We start from the raw sequence: 26,345 nt of genomic DNA, 5'->3' as shown, positions 1-26,345 counted from the left end.
TTGATTTTATGATACAAAACAAAGTTTTATAACTTTACTAGAAAAATTCTCATAGTAAAATGACCTTTTAAGATATTAACTCTCCCAAAGAAATAAGAGAGAAAACTGTAGCTATCACAAATGTTCAACCTCTTAACCTCTTTTTCCACTTTGACTTCAAATGAGTAGGAGGTAGGTGGGGAATTGGAACATATAGATTTTATAAGTTCTAACAAAAGTTGCCTTCAATCACCATTTTCCACTTTACAATCAGGTTGTGATTTGTATAACTTTATTCCAAACAGAACAATTACAAACTCTCTATATATTTCACTCCCTCCGTAGTAATGTCATATACATATCTGCTTATGTGGTGTGCAATCTTGAATATGGGCAAGAGTGCTTCACACTTTTTTTTACGATTATTAGTGTCATCGCCAGCTTCTCTCATTTTGACAAAGGAGCTTTACTACTTTTTTCCACTTTTCTCGTTGCTTCATGTATTCATAATTATATTGCTAATGTTATTTTTGAGTTGGGGAATACTTTTCATGTAGCTATAAGTCTGGAATTTTTTCAACGGTAAATTAGTAAATGTTCTAATTGAGTTTTGCCTAAAAGAACATGTTCGACGAGCTAATTTACTATTGTTGTGTTATTAATTCTGTTAATTCTAAGTATTAATAGTGCCTAATGTAGACATGCGAATGTAGATGATCTGTTGCACAATTTGATAAATAGTTGATTCAAGCATATATCATGTTGACTTACTTTTTTGTAAAATTTAAGGTCTTGTTCTTGGTTAATTTGAATAAATCTAAGCCAACAGAAGTTTAAATGTTTTGTCTTTTTCTTTGATCTATGCATCAATTATCCATTGCTTCAAACTATTTACTGCTTCACTTAAACAAATTCAAGCTAAAGTTGGTAATATTGATATTAATTAACACCCCCTATTTTATATTACTTGACTCCTATACTAAAAATGAATGTTTAAATTTACTTGTCCAATATAAATAATACACTCTCTATTAATTTAGGTATTCTATTTTCTATTATTGTTGAACTGCTCTGCTTTTGGCTGGTGAAAGGAAGAAGGCAGAAAGTAACCTTTCTTCCCTCTGCTTTGTTGCTGTTGAAGGAAAAAGGTAGTAAATAATTTCTTTCTTCCCTCTGTTTTGTTATTGTTGACAGATCTTTCTTCACCTTACTTTTCTCCTGTTTGGTTTGATTTTGATTTCCCGTCATTTTTAACCTAGGATTTTTGTTCCTATTAGATTTATCTAGTTTTTTAAAAAAAAAAATTGGCATCTCTTTAGTTTGCCAGTGTTAAACTTTCACAATATATAAAAGGAGTTTCAAAATTAAATTATTAGTTGCCTAATATTATTTTCTAATATCTATAGCTTAATCTATTCTAGTCGTTTGCTTGTTTTTCTGAGCCTCTAAATAATAATTCTTTAGTTTTTCAGTACAATAGATAGCAAATAACTTAAAACAATTAATCATACAGTTTATGTCTAACATTTTATATTTTATTATAGGTAACTATATGATGGATAAGAATTGGATACTTATTAAGAATAGGGCACTATCAGAATACTTGAATGGCGTAAATCAGTTTTTAAACTTTGTTTTTTCTAATTTTGAGGTTGGTGTAAGAATTCAGTATCTGTGCATTAAATGTAACAACGTGCTTAAGAAAACATGAGAAGAAGTGAATTCGGATTTACTTAAGTGGGAAATAGATCCAACATATAATAGGTGGATTTTTCATGGTGAGTCGGATTCATCTTCAGATGATAAAATAAATTCTAATGCAAACTCATATTTAGAAAATGATGATGTTGCCACTTATGAAATGTTGCATGATATGTATCAAGGTGTTTCTACTAATAATCATGATTTTGATGTTACCAATGAGTCTAGACAGGAAGAGCCTAATACAGAAGCTAAGATTTTTTATAGGTTACTAAAGGATAAGTACTCAACTTTCTTTTGTAGTGCATCTTTTCCAAATGAAGTGTATGCACGGATGGAGTAATACTTCATTTGAATCATTGTTGAAATTATTGAGTGATGCTTTTCCCAAACAAAACGTGCTCCCTAATTCTATCTATGAAGTTCAAAAGATCATTAAAGATTTGGGTCTAGATTATGTGAAGATTGATACATCTGTTAACAATTGCATTTTATATAGAAAGGAATATGCAGACCTTGATCAATGTCCTAAATGTGGGGAGAAAAGATGGATAGTAAAGAAAGGAGAAGATATCGGTGATGAGGTTGCCTCGACAAAGTTAAATAAGAGAAGTAAAAGAATCCCTAGAAAGATTCTCAGATACTTTCATATAATACCAAGATTACAACGATTATTTATGACAAAACAAATTGCAGAAGATATGAGGTGGCATAAAACTAAGAGAGTTGATGATGGAGTATTGAGGCATCCAGCCGATTCATTGGCATGGAAAGCTTTTGATGAGGAGCATTCTACTTTTGCTTCAGATCCACGCAATGTAAGACTAGGTCTTGCTTCAGGTGGTTTTAATCCTTTTGGTTCGATGAGTAATGCCTATAGCATGTGGCCAGTAGTCTTGATTCCATATAATCTCCCTCCTTGGCTATGCATGAAACAATCTAATATGTTCCTATCTTTGCTTATTCCTGGCCCAAAAGGCCCTGGGATGGATATTGATGTGTACCTCCAACCTTTGGTTGATGATTTAAAAATTTTATGGGAGGGTGGAGTCGAGACTTATGATGCTTTTATGAAAGAAAATTTTAAATTGCGTGCTTCTTTATTATGGACAATTAATGATTTCCCAGCTTATGGTATCTTGTCCGGTTGGAGCACTAAAGGTAAATTTTCTTGTCCAGTTTGTCATGTACATACTTGTTCAATGTACTTGAAACATGGTCGAAAGCATTGTTATATGGGTCATCGTAGGTTCTTGTAGAATGATCATATTTATCGTCGAAATAAAAGTTCTTTTGATAACACGAGGGAAGAAATACATGCACCAGAAGCTTTGAATGGAGATGATGCACTTTCACAACCAAATACATCCTCACAATGGTTATCTGATGGCAACACAAGAAAAAGACGAGATACTGAAAGACGTGACAATTGGAAGAAGAAAAGCATATTTTTTGAACTCCCATATTGGAGAACTGTGTTATTGCGCCATAATTTGGATGTAATGCATATTTAAAAGAATATAAGTGAAAGTGTGCTAGGAACTTTGTTGGATATTGAAGGAAAAACAAAAGATACGTTGAAATCTCGATTGGACATACAAGAGATGAAAATTAAAAAAATCACTCCATCCAAGAAAAAATGGTCATAAATACGTACTTCCACCGGCAAGTTATACAATGTCCAAATCTGAGAAGATTCGATTCTGTCAACTCATCAAAGAAGTTAAGTTTCCTTATGCTTATGCTTCTAACATTAGTCGTTGTGTCAAAGAAAAGGAAGGTAGAACTTTTGGACTTAAAAGTCATGATCGTCATGTTCTTTTTGAACATATTTTTCCAGTTATCATCAAAGGAATTTTGCCGAAGGACGCATATGATCCATTAATTGAATTGTCGTTATTTTTTAGTGATTTGTGCGCTAAGGAATTGCGTGTGGAGAAATTAGATAAGCTAGATAAGAACATACGAACGATAATTTGTAAATTGGAACATGCGTTTTTACCAAGCTTCTTTGATGTTATGATTCATTTGGCACAAGAGGCAAAGATAGCTAGTCCCGTTTACTTTCGATGGATGTATTATATCGAAAGGTTAGATTTTTACTATTATGAATTTTTTAATTGAAAATTTATTACAAAACTGATATAGCTTTACTTTATAGATATTTGTGCACATTAAAAGGTTATGTGCGCAATAATGGTCGCCCGGAAGGATCAATTGCTGAGGGTTATATTATAGAGGAGTGCATGACAATATGTTCTAGATATTTGACTGATATGGACACAAAACAAAATCTTCCAGATAGAAACTCTGATTCTTCCAACATAGATCCTAAGGGCTTATCCATATTCAACTGTAGCGGTAAACCGCTAGCTGGGGGTGATTGGGAAACCTTGAATAGTCATGAAATTAACCAAGCTCGTTTTTACATCCTCCAAAACTGCGAGGAAGTTCGGCCTTGGATTGAGTATGATACCTTTCACCTAGTTTACATCATTTTCTTATTATGAATCTTATCAACAATTATATTTTAATAGCATTTCTACTTTTAATATCTTTGTCTTGTTTTAAAATATTTCACAATTCATAGGGAACATCTAGAAATATTATTTCAGGAGAATAACAGAAATGTTGCCAAGAGGCATAAAGAGGAATTTCCTTTGTGGTTTGAAAGAAACGTAAATTATGTCATTTGATGCTAGTATTTTTCAGAACAATCACAAAAATTTAACTTTACAGTAGTGTTAATGTTTGTGAGTTTGTATGTGAAATACTATAGGTGCTACAATTAAAACAAAATGGTGATGAATGAATTACCGAGCAATTACTAATTTTGGCAAGACTCCCAGATGCTCGTGTTTATTGCCATAATGGATATATCTTGAATGGTTTTAGATTTCGAACAATGGAATCTGAGGTACATTTAAAAACTCAAAATACTGGTGTGGTTGTAAAGAGTGATGAGCATACCGAAAATATTGATTATTATGGAAAGATACAAAAGATTTTAGAGATTCAATATATGAACAATAATTCAGTCATATTATTCCAATGTGACTGGTTTGAAGTTCTGCCACAAGGTCGAAGTCAAAATAGAGGTTACATAAGAGATGAATATGGACTCATATGTGTAGATGTGACACAACGCCGTTACACAAATGGTCCATTCATTTTAGGCTCACAAGCTCAATCGGTATATTATGTTAAACACGGAGAAAATGAAAAATGGCATGCGGTGATATGGGTAAGACCAAGAAACTTGTATGATAATACCCAAAAAAGAAGATGAAACAGAGCCGTTTCAACTAATTGACTTGGTTGAACGAGGAGAAGCAAATCTACAAGTAGAATCGGACAATGATGCCATTAAAATCCAAAGAGATGACATTGATGGAGTGAGTGTTGAAGTACTTTCTCTCAATAACGAGAAAGAAGTAGACTTAGAAGCTCTAGATGAATCTGATCATGAAAATAAAGATGACTTCAACAACTCTACAACAGAGGAAGAAAATCTTTCTGAGGATGAATCTAATGAAATTGAGGATGATGATTGGTTATGACAATCAGTCTCCAGGACAACTCTGCTTAGTTCAATCGCTTTCTTCATGCAATACATGTTTTTCCATCACCTTGCTGAAATGGTTAATCTCTACTTTTTACTTTCCTTTTTATTATCATTTTTTCCTTATAACTTTATTTGTTTCTCGTAGATTCTAGCCATTTTTTGGTCTCTTTCTTAATATTTTGCTCCTTCTTTATATATTTTACTAGTCCTCAATAGTACACTTTATTTTTAATTTGAGTTGCAATCTATTATGATGACCAACGTCTCTGGTAATGCTGAACTTGCTGGTGTAATTTCAAATCCACAACCAGGTAATTTGATTCATTCATTAAAAACTAGTCCTTTCAAAAGGATTTTCAATTCAAAAGAAGCGCAAAGAAAGTGATAATGGAAAGCTGAAGGTGATTATCCCACCAGATCGAACTGTAGCAGTAGGTCCTGGAGCAAATGATTTTGTAACTGAAATTTCTGTCAGTTTCCCAGCATGCTAAGCATGATGTCAAGAAGTGGAAGGAAGTTCCCGATCTCTCAAAAGATAGAATTGTCGCTCATATTCTGGTAATTACACTTTGTTCTCTTATATTGATAATTTTTAGGTCCTTAAATGGATAAAATTGAGCTAAAACACTTGATAAATAAAAATAAAAATCACTAGATTTTGTCATCCGTAGAAATTTAAATATTTCAGGTCATGCTGCATAAATATCACATATGGTTGTTTTGGAGTAGCTATTACATATCATTGAAATGTGTCAAGCATTTGATCTTTTTTAGCCTTTGATATTCTCCTACTCGACTGATGGATTGAAATACTTTCAAGTATGTTTCAGTGGTGCATTTGATTTTTACACTTCTTGTTAAATAATTATTTTTATGAAATTTTTTATTTTATTTTATTTTAACTATAAACCTATCTACCTTTTGAGGTTAGGATAAAGTTTGTGTACACTTTACCCTCCTTATACCACACTTTTGGAATCATAATGAATTTGTTATTGTTGTTGTATTATTTCAAAAGAGGGTTAGTTTTAGACAAATCAGGTTGAGAATATTAAAAACTTTTGGAATTGATCAATCCCTTTGCCAAGATAACCTTTGAGGTACCTCAAGATCTTTTTCAAGTTTGAATTTGTTCATTTGGAATCTGGGTTCTTCTACTTCATATTTCTTATATATGAATATTTTCCCTTAACTTTAACTAGGCAATCAATGTTTTATTTTAGCTCAATTAAGTGTTATGGATAATATCATGGTAAGTGTACTTCATCTAATTCATGTAATAGTAAAATTTTGGTTGGTTGGTTGGTGCAAGAGATGAATTTATGTTGGCGACTTGTGAATTGGTTCAAAAGCGGAGCTTTACTTGATCTCATAATTATCTTGTTATTTTGTAACGACCTATTCCCATCATTAGGAATAGGCCAATGGGGAAGGGTTTTGGGCCAGAAAACTTCGGGTAGTAACTTCGGAAAATTTGAGCCTAGGCCAGACTTGGACGAATTCTGAGTCAAGTGAAGTCTTGGTTGATCATGTGAATGATGGAAGGTCAAATCTATAATTTGATTTGACAAGCTTATAGTAAAGATTATACGGAGCATTTACAGCTTCACGGAATCGCATTCGGGCGATAAAACTCTCGGAATTGAATTTGGTGTGGAGGGTATAATTTTAATACATCTTTGGAAGGAGTGTGTTTTGAAATGGGAGCTTGGAGCACAAACTCCGAGCTCACTGTTTTGGCATATCCTGCCAGAGCGGGATGGGTCCCGCCAGAGCGGGACAGTCGTGACTTAAGTCATGAAAAAGTCCAAAAATGGTCTTTTTCTGCAAAATCAGTTTCTAAAACTTCAAGAGGCGACCTAGCGCGAATTCTACCAATTTTCCATGAATTTCCACGCTTAAGGTAAGGTTTTTACTCCCTAGATTCATACTTTGATTCATAGAAATTAGAAAGTATGGGTGGTAATTATTAGGGAGGATTTGAACTGAAAATCTATGGTGGGAATTATCCTTAGGGTAAGGTTAGGATCAAGGTTTGGCCTAGGTTGTGAAATTATGTTATATTTCATGATAGATGAGCCATTGTGTTGATCCTTTATATATATGTACTATTTTCTAAACCAAGAACGAGAAGAACGAACCTGAAAAGGGAAGACTCTTGCATTGTAAGGTTGTTGAAGCTTGAATTTGAGGTAGGTGATGAACTAATTTATCATATGTGTTTCATATACTTGTTAAATTGCTTCATGATATGCATGTATGTATATGAATAGGGAAACATGCTAGATTATGTGTGAAATAATCATTTGCTGGCCTGTTTGTATGATGGACTTGTTCTTGGTGATATAACTGCCGTAAATACTGAATGTATTTGTGATTGTGGTACCTTTGGATTGGGTGTCACGTTACGACACATAATTTAGATCGGGTGTCTCGTTCGGATACATATTTGGATAAGATGTCATGTTCCGACACAAAATTAATTATTTATAGGTCCCTTGAGAGGACCCTGGTGTGAAGTTATAGCATGTGGAAGTTATTGAGTTGTGATATTGCTGAATAATAGTTGAACTTGAGATTGGTTGACTTATTCTTTATATGTATCTGCCTATTGTGTTGAATTTACTGGTCTATAATCCGCTTATTGGCTAACTGCGTAATCCTACTAGTACACCATTGTCTTTGTGTACTAATGTTACTATTGCTTTGCCTTTTTGTTTAGTACAGGGCATATTCAGCCGGTTGCGAAGAGACCTCGGTTGGAAGATTAGAAGTTTTTTCAAAGTCCAAGGGTGAGCTATTTTGTAATGATGTCATGGACTTTTCTATTAATCTCAGTCCTTTTTTGGGACTCAGATGTTTAGACACTGTTTTAGTATTTTGACTTCTGTTTGGGAAGTATTTCCCCTTTTCTTACATTGACACTGGTTAGAGTTTTGGTACGGATGACTTTCAGTTCCTAGGATGTGTTGACATCCGTATTTTCATAGTTATTAAAATTGTTGGCTAAGTCTATGAAACTCAGTATTATTTTCTCGTTATATTTCTACTTCTACAAGGTTTTTAATATTTATTTCCTTAGTTGATAAGTTGAGTTGTAGAAATGGTTCTCCCACTGGAATAAGTATTGTGGGTGCCAGTCACGGCAGGTCAGGGTCGTGATAAAGTTGGTAATAGAGCGTAGGTTCGTTGATCTCGTCGTACCGAAATGATTCTAATAGAGTCTTGCGGAATGGTACGGAGACGTCTGTACTTTTCTTTGAGAGGCTACAGGATTTTAGGAAAAGTTTCACTATCTTCTTTCCTTCGTGCAATAATTTTTTTTCAATTGGTATCTGGTGATGCAAATTGGTATCTAATCACTTTCATTCTCTTATCCGAAGATAGTTAACATACATTACAACGGTGTCAGGCCAGTATCTCCAGTTGAGTCCAAAAAAGAGCCAGTCGTTCGAGGGCGTGACAGAGCGAGAGGCAGGAGAGGTAGGTGAGGCAGAGGTAGAGGAAGGGAAGCACCTGCCAGAGTAGAGGTCCCTATTGAGGAGGTGCTAGTAGGTGAGACCCTTCCTGCTCCCCATAATGAGTTCGAGGGAGAGGTGGAAGATGGAGGAGAACATGAGCAGGTTGAACAGAAGGAGGATAACCAAACTGAGGCTGCCGGTATTCCCCCTCTAGACCCAATTTTGGCCCAGCAAATCATGGCCTTCCTGAGTGGCTTAGCTGGCACAGGCACCATCCCACCATGCCTGTAGTACCAGCTCTTGTTGATCATCCATTTGTTGCTGCAGTTCCGCCAACAGATGGGGTGGTAGGCAGAGATGCTTTCTTCAGGCCACTAATGGGTCTGGAGATGACGGGTACTGAGCATGACATACTCATTAAGTTTCTTAAACTCAAACCTTAAGTTTTCTATGGTACTAAAAATAAGGATGCGTATGAATTTATTCTTGATTGCTATGAGAGGCTACACAAGCTGGGTATAGTATATCAGCATGGAGTGGAGTTTATGACTTTCCAACTGCAGGGTAAGGCCAGTAGTGGTGGAGAGCCAATGTGGAGTGTCGTTCACCTATGTTGCCCCCACTCACTTGGGCTCAGTTCTATGCTCTGTTTCTAGAGAAATATGTGCCCCGTACCTTGAGGGATAGAAAGAAGGACAAATTTATGTCCCTTGAGCAGGGAGGGTTATCAGTGGCTGCTTATGAGGCCAAATTTCATGCACTGTCTAGGTACGCTACTCAGCTGGTCACTACTAAGGAGGAAAAGGTCAGGTTGTTCGTGAAGGGGTTGAACCCCAAGTTGAAGGTACATTTTGTTCATATGACTTTGTCCAGCAGAAGTTTCAACGAAGTCACAGATTTTGTTAAGAAAGTTGAAGGTGTGAGGAAGGATGGTGTCACACCCCGGGAGGGTACCCTAGACGTAACCGACACCCGAAGGCCATTTCTGACCTCCGAGCGAACTACCTGGTCCAGTCACTCATTCATTCATTCACATTCTCTTACCGGAACTCAATTAATGAAATACTTTTCATACTATAAGGGCCGAAGGCTAAACATTTACAACCCAACAAGAATAGTAAATTAAGACTCCTCAAGATAACAGTTTAATCCTCCCCGCACTCCAGTCTACGAAGCCTCTATTCAAGTCTAAAAGGTGCCAATGACAAGCCCATGTCTACCAACAATCTAAATAAAAGAAGAGACAACAAAACTGTACAAGAAGGCCCAATATCCTCCGGGAACTAGGAGGACTCACCGACTGGCTGGAAGTGTATGTGGATCTTCAACGGAGCGCCGGTTGATGATCTCTAGTACCTGTCTCTGCATCATGAAATGATGCAGGCCAAATGGCGTCAGTACATGGAATGTACGGGTATGTAAAATGGCTAGATGAAACCACATTAAGAAAACATCAATATCAACTCAGGACCTCAACTCATACATGTATACATCACAACTCACTCAATGTCCTAAGTCCAACAAGAATAGTTTAGACAGGACTAACTCATAAGCCACTTAACTCAACTGACTCGAAGCACTAACAAGGCCTAAATGGGAGTTTCTCTTAACCGACAACCATCACCTATGAGCCGGTGATAGTACAACAATCCGACGTTGTTGCCACGTCCGTTTATACCTTGCCAGGGTATGAACGCCTCTCTAATCATGAGTACCATCGATTAGTCAAGTCCTATCATTTTAGGACAATACAAATGGGAAACATTCAACTTTAACGGTTCGATCCCACGGGAAGCATCCGACTTTAACGGTTCAAATCCCTCGGGAAGCATCCGACTTTAACGGTTCCATCCCTACCTACGTTGGCGGCGTAGTTTATGGGGTTCGAGTATGGACTATACTCTCACCCGCTTCGGTGCTCGATACTCCTCCCATGACTCTATGCTCATAAGACTCCTCAAATCATCTCAAACAAGCCCTCACGGCTAGTTTCATGTGGTACAATACCACCTCATCAACTCAGTTCTCATTTGCAATTAAATTGAGGCACAATGACAAGTCTCATTTAGGACCTTGTCCACTTGCCAATTCCTTCCTCATATCAACTCAATCAATCCTCCTCTATATGAACATTTATGACATCTCCTCAAGATTTAACACAACTCTATGACTTTAACTCAACCATTCAAATAGAATAGCGCATTTAAAGAAATTGACTTAAAGAACATATTCACATGGCTAAAGAGGTCAACAAAACATAACAACAATTCATCTCCATCAATTCATACTAATCATGAAGGAATTCAAGGACTTCTTGGCTCAACAACATCAACACATATAGCATTATATAAATAGGAGACAAAGTTCATATAGACATACACCATACCAAGAACTCTATTTTTCATGAATATCTAACCTCAAGCAAGAATAGGGCACATGGGTGAACTTAGCCCATGTTTTGGATAGCCTTACATACCTTGTTTGAAGACTTTGAAGAAACCTTGATGTTGGGTCTTCAATGGGGGACTCAAATCTTGAAGCTCTTGGACTCTTTTTGTTGGAAATGGAGAAGATGAAGAAGAGAGAGAGAGAGAAGCTCCTAGGGCTTTTTAGAGAGAGAGTGGGGGCTGCCAAATGGGTTCCCAAAAGACCAAGGGTTACATATATATAATTTGGGTAAGTTCCCAAATTGCCCCTCCTCAAAAGTTCTGAAAATAGGCTAAAACGCCCTTGGCGCGATAGTGGCGCGTCGCGCCCTTACAGCGCCAAAGCCAATCACGCCTAAAACCTGCACAACTTTTAGTGGCGCGTCGCGCCAGGGACCAAACTACTGAGGCATATTTCTGGCGCGATAGTGGCGCGTCGCGCCCTTAAAACGCCAAGCCCATTGTTCTGAATTCTGGGAATTTGGCCTGAAAAATCCTGCACAACTTTTAGTGGCGCGTCGCGCCAGGGACCAAACTACTGAGGCATGTTTCTGGCGCGATAGTGGCGCGTCGCGCCCTTACAGCGCCAAGGCCATTTCCCCAGCAGTTGCAACTCAAGCCAAAAAAAATGAAATTCCTGTCGTGCTAGTTCATCTTAGGATCGTCATATCGTTTGACTCCAAACTCCAAAATTTACGTTCTTGGTGGCGTTGGAAAGAAGACTCGACGACTTGTAATTTGATAGGTTATGGGCTACCCAGATTGACGCCTTTCAAAAGATAGGGTCGTTAAAAGTCGACTCTTACATGAACTCATCCTAAACTTAGCCACAACGGATCTCTTGGACTTAGCTCGGTCCTAGGGGTCCTCAATGACCCTACATCACCTCCAACGCTCCTAATTTCTCAGGGACTCATCTTAACTCAAGCACATACTTCGAAATAAATACGATGGGCCCCACACGTATACAAAGAAGGCCCGAATCTTAGGGAAAATTTTGAGAGGTGTTACATTATCTCCCCCTTGGGATTATTCGTCCTCGAATGACGGGTAACCAAGAATGGACTCGGGGTACAAATCATAATCAAAACTCAGTCATTCAATCAATCAAATTCTCAATCAATTATTAATCAAGACTCAAAATGCACAAATGAATTCAATGTCAAGAAAAGGGACATTACCTTCGACATCCTCCTCGGTAGGCACGAATAGATGTGGATATTTAGATTTCATGGCTTCCTCCGCTTCCCATGTGGCTTCCTCAACAAGTTGATTCCTCCACAGGACCTTGACTGAGGTGACTTCTTTGTTCCTCAATTTGCGGATTTGGCGATCAAGAATTTGGACTGGGACCTCTTCATAAGACAAGCTATCCTTAATTCCAACGCTGTCAATGGGGACTACCAACGAGGGATCACCCAAGCACTTTTTCAACATTGAAATGTGGAACACCGGATGAATAGAAGCTAGCTCTGAGGGTAAGTCCAACTCATAAGCAACACTCTCGATCCGCCTCAAAATTTGGTACGGACCAATGTATCGGGGACTAAGTTTCCCCTTCTTTCCAAACCTCATGACTCCCTTCATGGGTGACGCTTTCAAATACACCCAATCATCCACCTCAAACTCTAAGTCTCTCCTCCTCACATCGGTGTAAGATTTTTGGCGACTTTGGGCTGTCTTTAGCCTCTCTCGAATAATTCGTACCTTCTCCATGGCTTGGTGAACGAGGTTAGGCCCAATCAACTCGGCTTCACCAACTTCAAACCACCCAATGGGCGATCTACACCTCCTCCCATACAAGGCTTCATAAGGATCCATTTGAATGCTTGCATGATAGCTATTATTATATGCAAACTCTATGAGAGGCAAGTGATCATCCCAATTTCCCTTGAAGTCAAGCACACACACCCTCAACATATCTTCCAATGTCTGAATTGTGCGCTCTGCTTGGCCATCTGTCTGGGGATGGAAGGTTGTACTCAAATTCAGCCTTGAACCTAATCCCTTATGAAAGGATTTCCAAAATTGGGAAGTGAATTGAGCTCCTCTGTCTGAGATAATAGACAAGGGGACCCCATGCAATCTGACGATCTCCTGTATATACAACTTTGCATAATCTTCTATGGTGTCAGTAGTCTTAACCGCCAAGAAGTGAGATGATTTCGTCATTCTATCCACAATCACCCAAATGGAATCATGTTGCTTTCGGGACTTTGGCAAGCCTGTAATAAAGTCCATGTTGATCATCTCCCACTTCCATTCTGGAATTTCTATGTTTTGGGATAGACCACATGGCCTTTGATGCTCAACCTTCACCTGTTGGCAATTTGGGCACTTGGAAACAAATTCCGCAATATCCTTCTTCATCCCACTCCACCAATAGATTTCCTTCAAGTCATGATACATTTTCGTGGAGCCTGGATGAATGGAGTACCTGGAACTATGCGTTTCGGCCATAATCCTCTCTCGAACATCATCGACATCCAGCACACATAATCTATTTTGGTACCTCAACACACCATCTCCCCCTTTGGTGAAAACCATTACCTCTTGTTTGTGAACAATTCCCTTCAATTGGAGAAGGATGGGATCTTGGTCTTGCTTCTCCTTTACCTCTGCCATAAGTGAGGACGTAGACCCATCCTGAATAGTAATTCCGCCTTCATTGTTCTCTTCCAGATGAACTCCCAATCGGGCTAATCTGTGTACCTCTTTCGCCAATTCTCTCCTTCCTTCCTCCACGTGGGCAGTGCTACCCATAGACAACCTGCTAAGAGCATCAGCAACAACATTAGCTTTACCTGGGTGGTAGAGGATGCTCATATCATAGTCCTTGAGTAGTTCAAGCCATCTCTTTTGCCTCAGGTTGAGTTCCCTCTGGCTAAAGACGTATTGCAAACTCTTGTGATCGGTGAATACAACGATATGCACTCCATACAGGTAGTGGCGCCAGATTTTAAGCGCAAACACCACAGCCGCCAGCTCAAGGTCATGAGTTGGATAATTCCTCTCGTGAACCTTAAGCTGTCTTGAAGCATAGGCTATCACATTCCCCCTTTGCATCAACACACAACCCAAACCAATTCTGGATGCATCACAATAGATCACAAAACCCTCTGTACCATCGGGCAAGGTTAGAATAGGGGCAGTGGTTAGCTTAGTCTTCAATTTCTGGAAACTCTCCTCACAAGCCTCAGACCATTGGAACTTAGCCTTCTTTTGAGTCAGCTTAGTCAATGGTGATGATATGGAGGAGAATCCCTCTACGAACCTTCGATAATAGCCAGCCAAACCTAAGAAGCTCCTTATCTCTGTCGGGGATGTGGGTCTGGGCCAACTCTTCACTGCCTCAATTTTCTGAACATCAACCTGAATACCATCTCCAGATATAATGTGTCCTAGGAAGGCCACTGATGCAAGCCAAAATTCACATTTGGAGAACTTTGCATACAATACCTGGTCTCTCAAAGTTTGCAAGACGACTCTAAGATGATAGGCATGCTCCTCCTCATTCTTGGAGTAAACCAGTATATCATCTATGAACACAATCACAAACATATCAAGATATGGCTTGAATACTCGGTTCATGAGATCCATAAAAGCGGCGGGGGCATTAGTCAACCCAAAGGACATGATCAAGAATTCAAAGTGGCTATAACGAGTCCGGAAAGCAGTCTTCAGAATATTGCATTCTCTCACCTTCAACTGGTGGTAACCGGATCTCAAGTCTATCTTTGAGAAGCACGTAGCACCCTGAAGCTGATCAAATAAATCATCTATTTTGGGGAGAGGGTATTTGTTCTTTATGGTGACCTTATTCAGCTGCCTGTAGTCAATACACATTCTAAGGGACCCATCTTTCTTTCGAACAAATAGAACCGGAGCTCCCTATGGTGAGACACTCGGCCTAATAAATCCCTTATCTAATAAGTCTTTCAACTGCTCCTTCAACTCTCTCAACTCGGCTGGGGGCATTCTATAAGGAGGAATTGAGATAGGCTGGGTATCAGGAAGAACATCAATCCCGAAGTCGATCTCCCTATCAGGAGGGACTCCACACAGATCTTCAGGAAAGACATCTGGAAACTCGTTGACAATCGGAACCGACTCAAGGGATAGAGACTCAATATTGTCACCTTTCACTCGGACAATGTGATAAACACACCCTTTTGAGATTAGCTTCCTGGCCCTAAGGTATGAAATAAACTTACCCTTAGGCGCAATCGGACTACCCTTCCACTCTATGACAGCCTCATTCGGGAATTTGAATATGACAATCTGAGTTCTACAATCAATAGAGGCATAACATACATAGAGCCAGTCCATGCCAAGGATCACGTCAAAGTCAACCATGTCCAACTCAACTAGGTCGGCCAAGGTATCCCTGTGATAAATGGACACAGTGCAATCTCTATAGACTCTCTCAGCTAAGACAGAATCACCGACAAGAGTGGCCACACTAAAAGGCTCAAGAAGACGTTCAGGAATTTTATCGAATTTACTAGCCACATAAGGAGTCACAAAAGATAGGGTGGCACTCGGATCCATCAATACATAACAAACAAAAGAAGAGACTCGAATCATACCCGTCACGACGCTTGGAGAGTTCTCTTGATCTTGGCGACTGCCCATGGCATATAGGCGGTTGGTACCTCCACTGGTGCCTGAAGTAGTGCCCCTCTGATTACCTCTAGTCGGCGGTGCGGTGACAGAATGTTGGGCTATATTTCCCCCTGTTGGACACTCCCACTAAAAATGGCCCATTTGGCCGCATTTATAACAACCAACCCCTTCCCGTTCTGCATTCTCCAAAGTGGAGCCTACCACACTTACTGCATGATGGCTTCTCCCTCGCACCTTGACTTGCACTGACCTGGGATTGAGAACCCTGGGGTCTGAAACTCTGAAGACTCTGTCCCTGCCTATCATACCTGTTCTGCGGCATCGGTGCACTGGCGGTAGATGAGGCATAGTTGGAAGGCCTCTTCTAGAAGAAGGACCTGCTGCCCTTGTTTTGCCTCTGCTCATTCTTATGCCCAGATGACCTTGCCTTTTTGCTCAGGTGCTCTTCTTTGTCTTTTCTTTTCTCCTCCTCTACCTGTTGAGCATACACCATTAATCTGGAAAGATCCATATCCGAGATCAACAATGCTGCCTTGCACTCCTTCTTCACATGCCTCCCTAATCCGGAGACGAACTTCCTCATCTTTGTCCTCACATCAGGAATCATTTCTGAAGCATACCTGGACAGATGGATGAACTTTAGGCCATACTCCTTAATCGACATACCTTCCTATTTCAGATTAACAAATTCATCCACCTTCGCTTCCCTCAATTCTCGGGGAAAGAAGTGGTCAAGAAAAGCTCCCTCAAAATCATCCCACCTAGCAGGTTCAGCATCCTCACCCCTACTCTGCTCCCATTGGTTATACCAAATGTTTGCCACGTCTTTGAGTTGATAAGACACCAACTCGACCCTCTCAATTTCCGTAGCATGCATAGCTTTCAGAATCTTCCACATTTCATCAATAAAGTTCTGGGGGTCTTCATCAACCTTAGAACCCGTAAATGCCGGTAGATTCATCCTCAGAAAGTCTCTAATTCTAATGGAAGCAGATGGCTCCTGGGAACTAGAGCTGAGAGTCGGCGAACTCTGGTTACCATTTCGGGCAGCCATTAGTTGCGTGAGCATTGCAATTGCCCCTCGAAATTCAGCCTCTGATATGGGTGCAGGTGGGGTAGACGGCACTTGGGGTGCCTCCGCATATCTCGCGGGTCGGCCTCTAGCCCTTGTTGGGCGGGCCTCTGACTGTGGCATCCCTGCATTATCAACATTCCTCTGACTAGCAGTACGTTTTGGAGGCATTATCTGTAACGTATAAACGTACGAATTAGAAGGGAAGTTTCATAGAGTTTAACTCCATCGCACGAATTCAGAGTATGAAAGAAGTGAAACAATTTCTAATGTCCTATAGCCTCCTGCTTATAAGTGTAGTGCACAACACACCCATAAGCAAGACTCTACTAGACACGACTTCATAGACTCCCTAGGACACTTGAACTCTGTGCTCTGATACCATGTTTGTCACGCCCTGGGAGGGTACCCTAGACGTAACCGGCACCCGAAGGCCATTTCTGACCTCTGAGCGAACCACCTGGTTCAGTCACTCATTCATTCATTCACATTCTCTTAGCGGAACTCAATTAATGAAATACTTTTCATACTATAAGGGCCGAAGACTAAACATTTACAACCCAATAAGAATAGTAAATTAAGACTCCTCAAGATAACAGTTTAATCCTCCCTGCACTCCAGTCTACGAAGCCTCTATTCAAGTCTAAAAGGTGCCAATGACAAGCCCATGGCTACCAACAATCTAAATAAAAGAAGAGACAACAAAACTGTACAAGAAGGCCCAATATCCTCCGGGAACTAGGAGGACTCACCGACTGGCTGGAAGTGTATGTGGATCTTCAACGGAGCGCTGATTGATGATCTCTAGTACCTATCTCTACATCATGAAATGATGCAGGACAAATGGCGTCAGTACATGGAATGTACGGGTATGTAAAATGGCCGGATGAAACCACATTAAGAAAACATCAATATCAACTCAGGACCTCAACTCATACATGTATACATCACAACTCACTCAATGTCCTAAGTCCAACAAGAATAGTTTAGACAGGACTAACTCATAAGCCACTTAACTCAACTGACTCGGAGCACTAACAAGGCCTAAATGGGAGTTTCTCTTAACCGAAAACCATCACCTATAAGCCGGTGATAGTACAACAATCCGACGTTGTTGCCACATCCGTCCATACCTTGCCAGGGTATGAACACCTCTCTAATCATGAGTATCATCGATTAGTCAAGTCCTTTCATTTCAGTACAATACAAATGGGAAACATCCGACTTTAACAGTTCGATCCCACGGGAAGCATCCGACTTTAATGGTTCCAATCCCTCGGGAAGCATCCGACTTTAACGGTTCCATCCCTACCTACGTTGGCGGCGTAGTTTCTGGGGTTCGAGTATGGACTATACTCTCACCCGCTTCGGTGCTCGATACTCCTCCCATGACTCTATGCTCATAAGACTCCTCAAATCATCTCAAATAAGACCTCACGGCTAGTTTCATGTGGTACAATACCACCTCATCAACTCGGTTCTCATTTGCAATTCAATTGAGGCACAATGACAAGTCTCATTTAGGACCTTGTCCACTTGCCAATTCCTTCCTCATATCAACTCACTCAAGCCTCCTCTATATGAACATTTATGACATCTTCTCAAGATTTAACACAACTCTATGACTTTAACTCAACCATTTAAATAGAATAGAGCATTTAAAGAAATTGACTTAAAGAACATATTCACATGGCTAAAGAGGTCAACAAAACATAACAACAATTCATCTCCATCAATTCATACTAATCATGAAGGAATTTAAGGACTTCTTGGCTCAACAACATCAACACATATAGTATTATATAAATAGGAGACAAAGTTCATATAGACATACACCATACCAAGAAATCTATTTTTCATGAATATCTAACCTCAAGCAAGAATAGGGCACATGGGTGAACTTAGACCATGTTTTGGATAGCCTTACATACCTTGTTTGAAGACTTTGAAGAAACCTTGATGTTGGGTCTTCAATGGGGGACTCAAATCTTGAAGCTCTTGGACTCTTTTTGTTGGAAATGGAGAAGATGAAGAAGAGAGAGAGAGAGAAGCTCCTAGGGCTTTTTAGAGAGAGAGTGGGGGCTGCCAAATGGGTTCCCAAAAGACCAAGGGTTACATATATATAATTTGGGTAAGTTCCCAAATTGCCCCTCCTCAAAAGTTCTGAAAATAGGCTAAAACGCCCTTGGCGCAATAGTGGCGCATCGCGCCCTTACAGCGCCAAAGCCAATCACGCCTAAAACCTACACAACTTTTAGTGGCGCGTCGCGCCAGGGACCAAACTACTGAGGCATGTTTCTGGCGCGATAGTGGCGCGTCGCGCCCTTACAGCGCCAAGCCCATTGTTCTGAATTCTGGGAATTTGGCCTGAAAAACCCTGCACAACTTTTAGTGGCGCGTCGCGCCAGGGACCAAACTACTGAGGCATGTTTCTGGCGCGATAGTGGCGCGTTGCGCCCTTACAACGCCAATGCCATTTCCCCAGCAGTTGCAACTCAAGCCAAAAAAAATGAAATTCCTATCGTGTTAGTTCATCTTAGGATCGTCATATCTTTTGACTCCGAACTCCAAAATTTATGTTCTTGGTGGCGTTGGAAAGAAGACTCGACGACCTTTAATTTGATAGGGCGTGGGCCACCCAGATTGACGTCTTTCAAAAGATAGGGTCGTTAAAAGTCGACCCTTACATGAACTCGTCCTAAACTTAGCCACAACGGATCTCTTGGACTTAGCTCGGTCCTAGGGGTCCTCAATGACCCCACATCACCTCCAACGCTCCTAATTTCTCAGGGACTCATCTTAACTCAAGCACATACTTCGAAATAAATACGATGGGCCCCACACGTATACAAAGAAGGCCCGAATCTTAGGGAAAATTTTGAGGGGTGTTACAGATGGACAAGCCAAGGCTTTGGATAAAAGGCCCAAAAGTACAAGTAACTTCTAGGGATCCTATTCTAGAGGGTCAGGCAGGTCGGTGATTAATGTCCGGACAATTCAGTCAGTACTGCCTGCTTCCACTGACAGTTTTTCAAGTACTCCACAACAGCATCATGCCTATGGGGGTCAGGGAGCATCATTCCCAAGTAGCTGCCCATTTTTTAATTGCGGTTGTTTTAACTGTGGAGAGCTGGGCCACATACGAAGGGAGTGCACTCACCCCTATAGGACAGTTTTAGCACCCTAGAAGGCCCGAGCAGTGGTCCCAATAGCTGGAAGGAACAATGATAAAGGACATCCACAAAGTGGGAGAGGAGGAAATTTGAGAGGCTGTGGAGGCCAAGGCAGTAGTAGTGCAGATCAAGGAGCAATCCAGTCAGGCAGAAAGATGGGACGTCAGGATGACCGAGCTCAGTTTTATGCATTTCCAGGCAAAATCAAGGCAGAGGCGTCTTTGTGACTTGATGGCTACTGCTTTATTTGATCGGATTCCACTTATTCCTATGTGTCTGTAAGATATGCCTTGAGTTTTGATGCATTATGTGATATATTAGATGCCCATGTTCATGTTCAGGTTTCTACCCTTGTTGGAGAGTCGTTCATAGTCATCTATGTGTATCGTTCTTATTCTATTGTGTTTATGGGATACTAGACTTGGGTTGACTTAGTGATCCTAGATATGACAACTTTTGATATGATCTTAGGTATGAATTGGTTTTCCCCCTACTTTGTGGTACTTAATTTCAATGCAAAGATTGTGGCTCTAGATATCCCGGAGAGGGAAAGGTTAAAGTGGAAAGGGGTGTATAAGTCTAAGCCAACTAAGGTCATATCCTCTCTCCAGGCTAGAAAAATGGTGAGGCAGGGTTGTTTGGCCTATTTGGCCCATATTCGGAATATGGAAGTAGAGACTCCTTCTATTGAGTCTATCCAGTAGTGTGTGAGTTTCCAAAAGTTTTCCCTCCAAACTTGCCTGGTATACCTCCTGACCAAGACATAGATTTCTGCATTGACTTAGAGCGGGGTACACGTCCAATTTCCATTCCTCTCTATTGTATAGCTCCGGCGGAGTTGAGAAAGTTTAAGGCTTAGATTCTAGAGCTTCTTGACAAGGGGTTCATTCATCCTAGTGTTTCCCCTTGGGTGCTCCGGTGTTGTTTGTCAAGAAAAAAGATGGTAGCATGAGAATGTGTATTGACTACCGACATCTAAATAAGGTCACCATCAGAAATAAATATCTATTGTCTCATATTGATGACCTATTTAACCAGTTACAGGTGCTTCAGTTTTCTCAAATATTGATCTCAGGTTTGGGTATCATCAGATGAAAATTAGGCCTGAGGATGTGCCTGAAATAGTTTTTAAGACCAGGTATGGGCATTATGAATTTTTAGTAATTTCCTTTGGATTGACCAATGCACCTGCAGCTTTCATGAGTTTGATGAATGGGGTGTTCAAACCATTCCTGAATTCGTTCGTGATAGTGTTTATAGATGATCTATTGGTGTATTCAAAGAGTGAATAGGAACATACAGATCATCTTCGAATTGTGTTGGGTGTTTTGGAAAGACAAAAACTGTATGCAAAATTGTCTAAGTGTGAATTTTGGCTGCCTTCAGTTGCCTTTTTGGGCCATGTTGTTTCAAAGGAAGGGGTAATAGTGGACCCACAGAAAATTGAGGCAGTTAGGAATTAGGTTAGGCCCAGCTCTATGACAGAGGTTAGAAGTTTTATGGGGCTGGCCAGTTACTATCGTCGGTTCGTGAAAAACTTTGCTTCTATTCCTAGTCACTTGACTAGGTTAACTAAAAATTAAGTACCATTCGAGTGGACTGAAAAGTATGAAGAGAACTTCTAAAAGATCAAAACTCTCCTGACCACAGCACTAATTTTGACCCTGTCGATCGAAGGTAAAGATTTCATTATTTATTGTGATGTTTCACATTACAGTTTGGGTGCTGTGTTGATGTAGGATAAGAATGTTGTAGCATATGCTCCGCAACAATTAAAGGTGCATGAGAGAAACTACCTGACTCATGACTTAGAGTTGGCAGCGGTAGTATTTGTACTAAAAATCTAGAGACATTCTTTGTACGGTGTCAAGTGTAAGGTTTTTACTAATCATCGCAGCTTACAACACGTGTTCACCCAGAAGGACTTGAATTTAAGACAGTAAATATGGATGGAGTTGCTTAAGGAATATGATGTCACTATCCAATACCATCCAAGAAAGGCTAATATGGTAGCAGATGTATTGAGCCGAAAGACGGTGAGCATGGGCAGTTTAGCTTGTTTGGGGGCCCTTAAGAGGCCCCTGTCTAGAGAAATTCAGGCCTTGGAGGCCAGGTTCATGAGGTTAGGCATCTCAGAGAAAGGTGGGATAATGATCGGAGTTAATCTAAGGCCCACTTTCATAGAAGAGATCAAGACCAAGCAGTTTCAGGATGTATACTTAAATGAAATTAGAGGGAAGGTGTTGATGGTCAAGGCTCCAGACTCAACACCAGATGCAGGTGGGGTGCTTCATTTTAGGGGAAGAATTTGTGTTCCCTGGGTAAATGGACTAATTCAAAAGATCCTTTTTGAATCTCATGGTTTAGGATACTCTATTCACCCAGAGTGACTAAGATGTATCAAGACTTGAAACGGCTATTTTGGTGACCGGGTATGAAGAAAGACATAGCTGAATATATAGACAAGAGTCAGAACTGCCAACAGGTGAAGTATGAGCACCAAAGACCTGTAGGTTTATTACAAAGAATGTACATTCCTAAATGGAAGTGGGAGAGAATAGCCATGGATTTCGTGGTGGGACTTCCTAAGACTTTGGAAAAGTATGACTTTATTTGGGTGGTGGTTGAAAGGTTAACAAAGTCAGCACATTTTATTCATGTTAGAGTGGATTATAACGCACAACATCTAGCTAGAATTTATGTAAAGAAGAGAGTAAGACTGCACGGGGTGCCCCTTTCTATCATTTCAGATCATGGTATGCAGTTCACTTCCAAATTTGGGGGTAAGTTGCATGAAGAGTTTGGTACTTAACTCATTTTTAGCACAACTTTCCACCCACAGACAGATGGAGAGTCGGAAAGGACTATCCAGGTGCTGGAAGATATGTTGAGGGCGTGTGTTATACACTTTGGGGGATATTAGGACAAGTTTTTGCCTTTGTGTGAGTTCTCTTACAACAATAGCTATCACTCCAGTATTGATATGGCACCATTTGAAGCCCTATATGGGAGGGGATGGAGGTCTCTCATAGGGTGGTTTGAAGCTGGAGAAGTGGAGCCATTGGGGGTTGACTTAGTGGGGGATGCTCAAGTTAAGGTAAGAAGCATCCAAACTAAGCTTCTAGCAGCTCAAAGTCATCATAAGGAGTATGCTGACCAAAAATTAAGGGATATGACATTCGAGGCTGGTGAACAATACTTCTAAAAGTATCACCCATTAAAAGGGTGATGAGATTTGGTAAGAATGGCAAACTCAGTCCTCGTTACATTGGCCCTTTTGAAATTCTTGATTGTGTAGGGCCAGTGGAGTACAGGTTGTCCTTACCACCTAGCTTTTCTGGACTACACCCGATGTTCTATGCGTCTATACTGAAAAGTACCATGGGGATGGACTATATCATTAAATGAGACTCGGTGTTACTAGACAAGGAACTTCAGTATGAAAAAGAGCCAGTTGCAATTCCCAATCGTGACATCCAGAAATTGAGGACTAAGGATATCAACATAGTTAAAGTTCAGTGGAAACATCGTTTGGTAGAGAAAGCTACTTGGGAGACAGAGAAAGACATGCGAGACAAGTATCCTCAACTATTCGACGAAACAGGTACTACTCTATCTTTACTTTAGCCCTATTTTCCCTAGTTAGTCACTCGGGGATGAGTGATGGGTAAATTTATATCTATTATAATGACCGGTCCCCGTCGTTAGGAATAGGCCAATGGGGAAGGATTTCGAGCCAGAAAACTTTTGATAGTAACTTCGGAAAATTTGAGCCTAGGCCAAACTTGGACGAATTCTAAGTCAGGTGAAGTATAGGGTGATAATGTGAATTATAGAAAGTTAAATCTATAATTTGATTGGACATGCTGATAGTCAAGACGATACAGAGCATTTACGGCTTCGCAGAATCGCATTCGAGCGAGTAAAACTCTCGGAATCGAATTTGGCGTGGAGGGTATAATTTTAATACATCTTTGGAAGGGTTGTGTTGTGAAATTGGGTCTTGGAGCACAAACTCCGAGCTCACTATTTCTGCATATCCCGCCAGAGCGGGACAATCACGACTTAAGTCGTGAAAAAGTCTAAAAATAGACTTTTTCTGCAAAATTAATTTCTAAAACTTCAAGAGGCGACCTAGAGCAAATTCTACCAATTTTCCATGAATTTCCACACTTAAGGTAAGGGTTTTTACTCCTTAGAAACTAGAAAGTATGGGCGGTAATTATTGGGGGAGGGTTTGAACTGAAAATCTATGGTGGGAATTAGCTCTAGGGTAAGGTTAGGATCAAGGGTTGGCCTAGGGTGTGAAATTATGTTATATTTCCTGATAGTTGAGCCATTGTGTTGATTCTTTATATGTATTTACTTTTTTCTAGACCAAGAATGAGAAGAACGAACCCGGAAAGAGAAGGCACTTGCATTACAAGGTTGTTGAAGCTTGAATTTGAGGTAGGTGATGGTCTAATTTCCCGTATGTGTTTCATATACTTGATAAATTGCTTCGTGATATGCATGTATGTATATGAATAGGGAAACATGCTAGATTATATGTAAAATGATCACATGCTGGCCTGTTTGTATGATGAACTTGTTCTTGGTAATATAAATACTGTAAATATTGAATGTATTTGTGATTGTGGTACCTTTGGATCGGGTATCACGTTCTAACACATAATTTGGATTAGGTGTCACATTCCGACATATATTTGGATTAGGTGTCACGTTTCGACACATAATTGGATCGGATGTCACGTTCTGACACAAAATTGATTATTTGTAGGTACCTTGAGAGGACCCTGGTGTGAAGTTATAAAATGTGGAAGTTATTGAATTGTGATATTGTTGAATAATAGTTGAACTTCGAATTGGTTGACTTATTCTTTATATGTATATGCCTATTGTGTTGAATTTATTTGTGTATGATCCGCTTAATGGCTAATCGTGTGATCCTACCAGTACACTGTTGTCTTTGTGTACTGATACTACTCTTGCTCTTCCTTTTTGGTGAGTACAGGGCATATTCAATCGGTTGCGGAGAGACCTTGATTAAAAGATTAGAAGTTTGTTCAAAGTCCAAGAGTAAGCTATTTTGTCATGCTGCCATGGACTTTTCCATTAATCTCAGTCCTTCTTTCGGGACTCAGATATTTAGACACTATTTTAGTATTTTGACTTTTGTTTGGGGAGTGTTTCCTCTTTTCTTACATTGACACTGGTTAGAGTTTTGGTATGGATGACTTTCAGTTCCTATGATGTGTTGACTTCCGCATTTTCGTAGTTATTAAAATTATTGGTTGAGTTTATGGAAACTCAATATTATTTTTTAGTTATATTCCTACTTGTGCAAGGTTTTTAATATTTATTTCTTAAGTTGATAAGTTGGGCTGTAGAAATGGTACTCTCACTGGAATAAGTATTGTGGGTGCCAGTCACGGTGGATTAGGGTCGTGACATATTTTTAGCTCTCTTCAAATATTATCTCTACCGTCATGGTATAATATAGGGGTAAGGTCTGCGTATATTCACTTGTAGAACTGTATTTTGTATGTTGTTATTATTGGATCTTTAAAGCCTTGAGTGCGTAGTGAAAAGCAGAAAGTGCTAAAAAAGAGGGGAACTATGTTTCACGACCCAACCCCATAGGCCATGACTAGTGCCCGAATTTGGCACTCGTGTACATATCAGTTAGACATCGTCAAACTGAAACCAAACATAATATGGAGGCTTTGTGAAAACAGGACGTCATCTCAAGCATTACATACATGTATCATGGTAACCTGTCTCCTGAGGAATCACAATCAATTAAAACCTCATAATACACGATCCGACAAGGTTGTCACTACATATAACATCCCAAAATACAAGTCATATATGCATAATCGAACACATATACACACAACCCACATATATGTCTACAGCCTCTAAGAGTATCAACAGTATCATATGACGGTATAGGGCCCTGTTGTACCCCTGAATTAAACATATATATACATCAAAAAGGGGTCTATAAAAGTCTAGGCTCCGAGACAAAAGAGGACTCCAAGATAGCTGAATAGGAATCCTAGGCTGGCGGATCACCGAAGCTAGTACTTGTACCTGCGGGCATGAAATGCAGTCCCTCGAGGAAGGGGGCCAGTACAAGATATGTACTATGTAAAGCATGAAATACAATAGGAAAGATCATAACTGAAGTAGAGAGTCCAAGAGACAAGTATGATAATCAAGAGCTCACTATACCTGTGCCTTATGAAATAAAATCATGCATATCATTATCATATATCGTACCTGGCCCATTATGGGACTCTGTGTCATAATCGTATCATCATATCATCATATACATAT

General features: G+C 40.0%; 1 pseudogene; it reads left to right on the top strand.

Moving 5' to 3' along the window:
• The first annotated feature begins 5,498 nt into the window (after positions 1-5,498).
• On the top strand, positions 5,499-25,049 carry LOC129892702 (uncharacterized; annotated as a pseudogene).
• The last annotated feature ends 1,296 nt before the right edge of the window (positions 25,050-26,345 follow it).

The sequence above is a fragment of the Solanum dulcamara genome, chromosome 6 (genome assembly GCF_947179165.1).
Source record: "Solanum dulcamara chromosome 6, daSolDulc1.2, whole genome shotgun sequence".
NCBI classification, from domain to species: Eukaryota; Viridiplantae; Streptophyta; class Magnoliopsida; order Solanales; family Solanaceae; genus Solanum; species Solanum dulcamara.
This window is presented reverse-complemented; position numbering and strand designations above follow the sequence as displayed.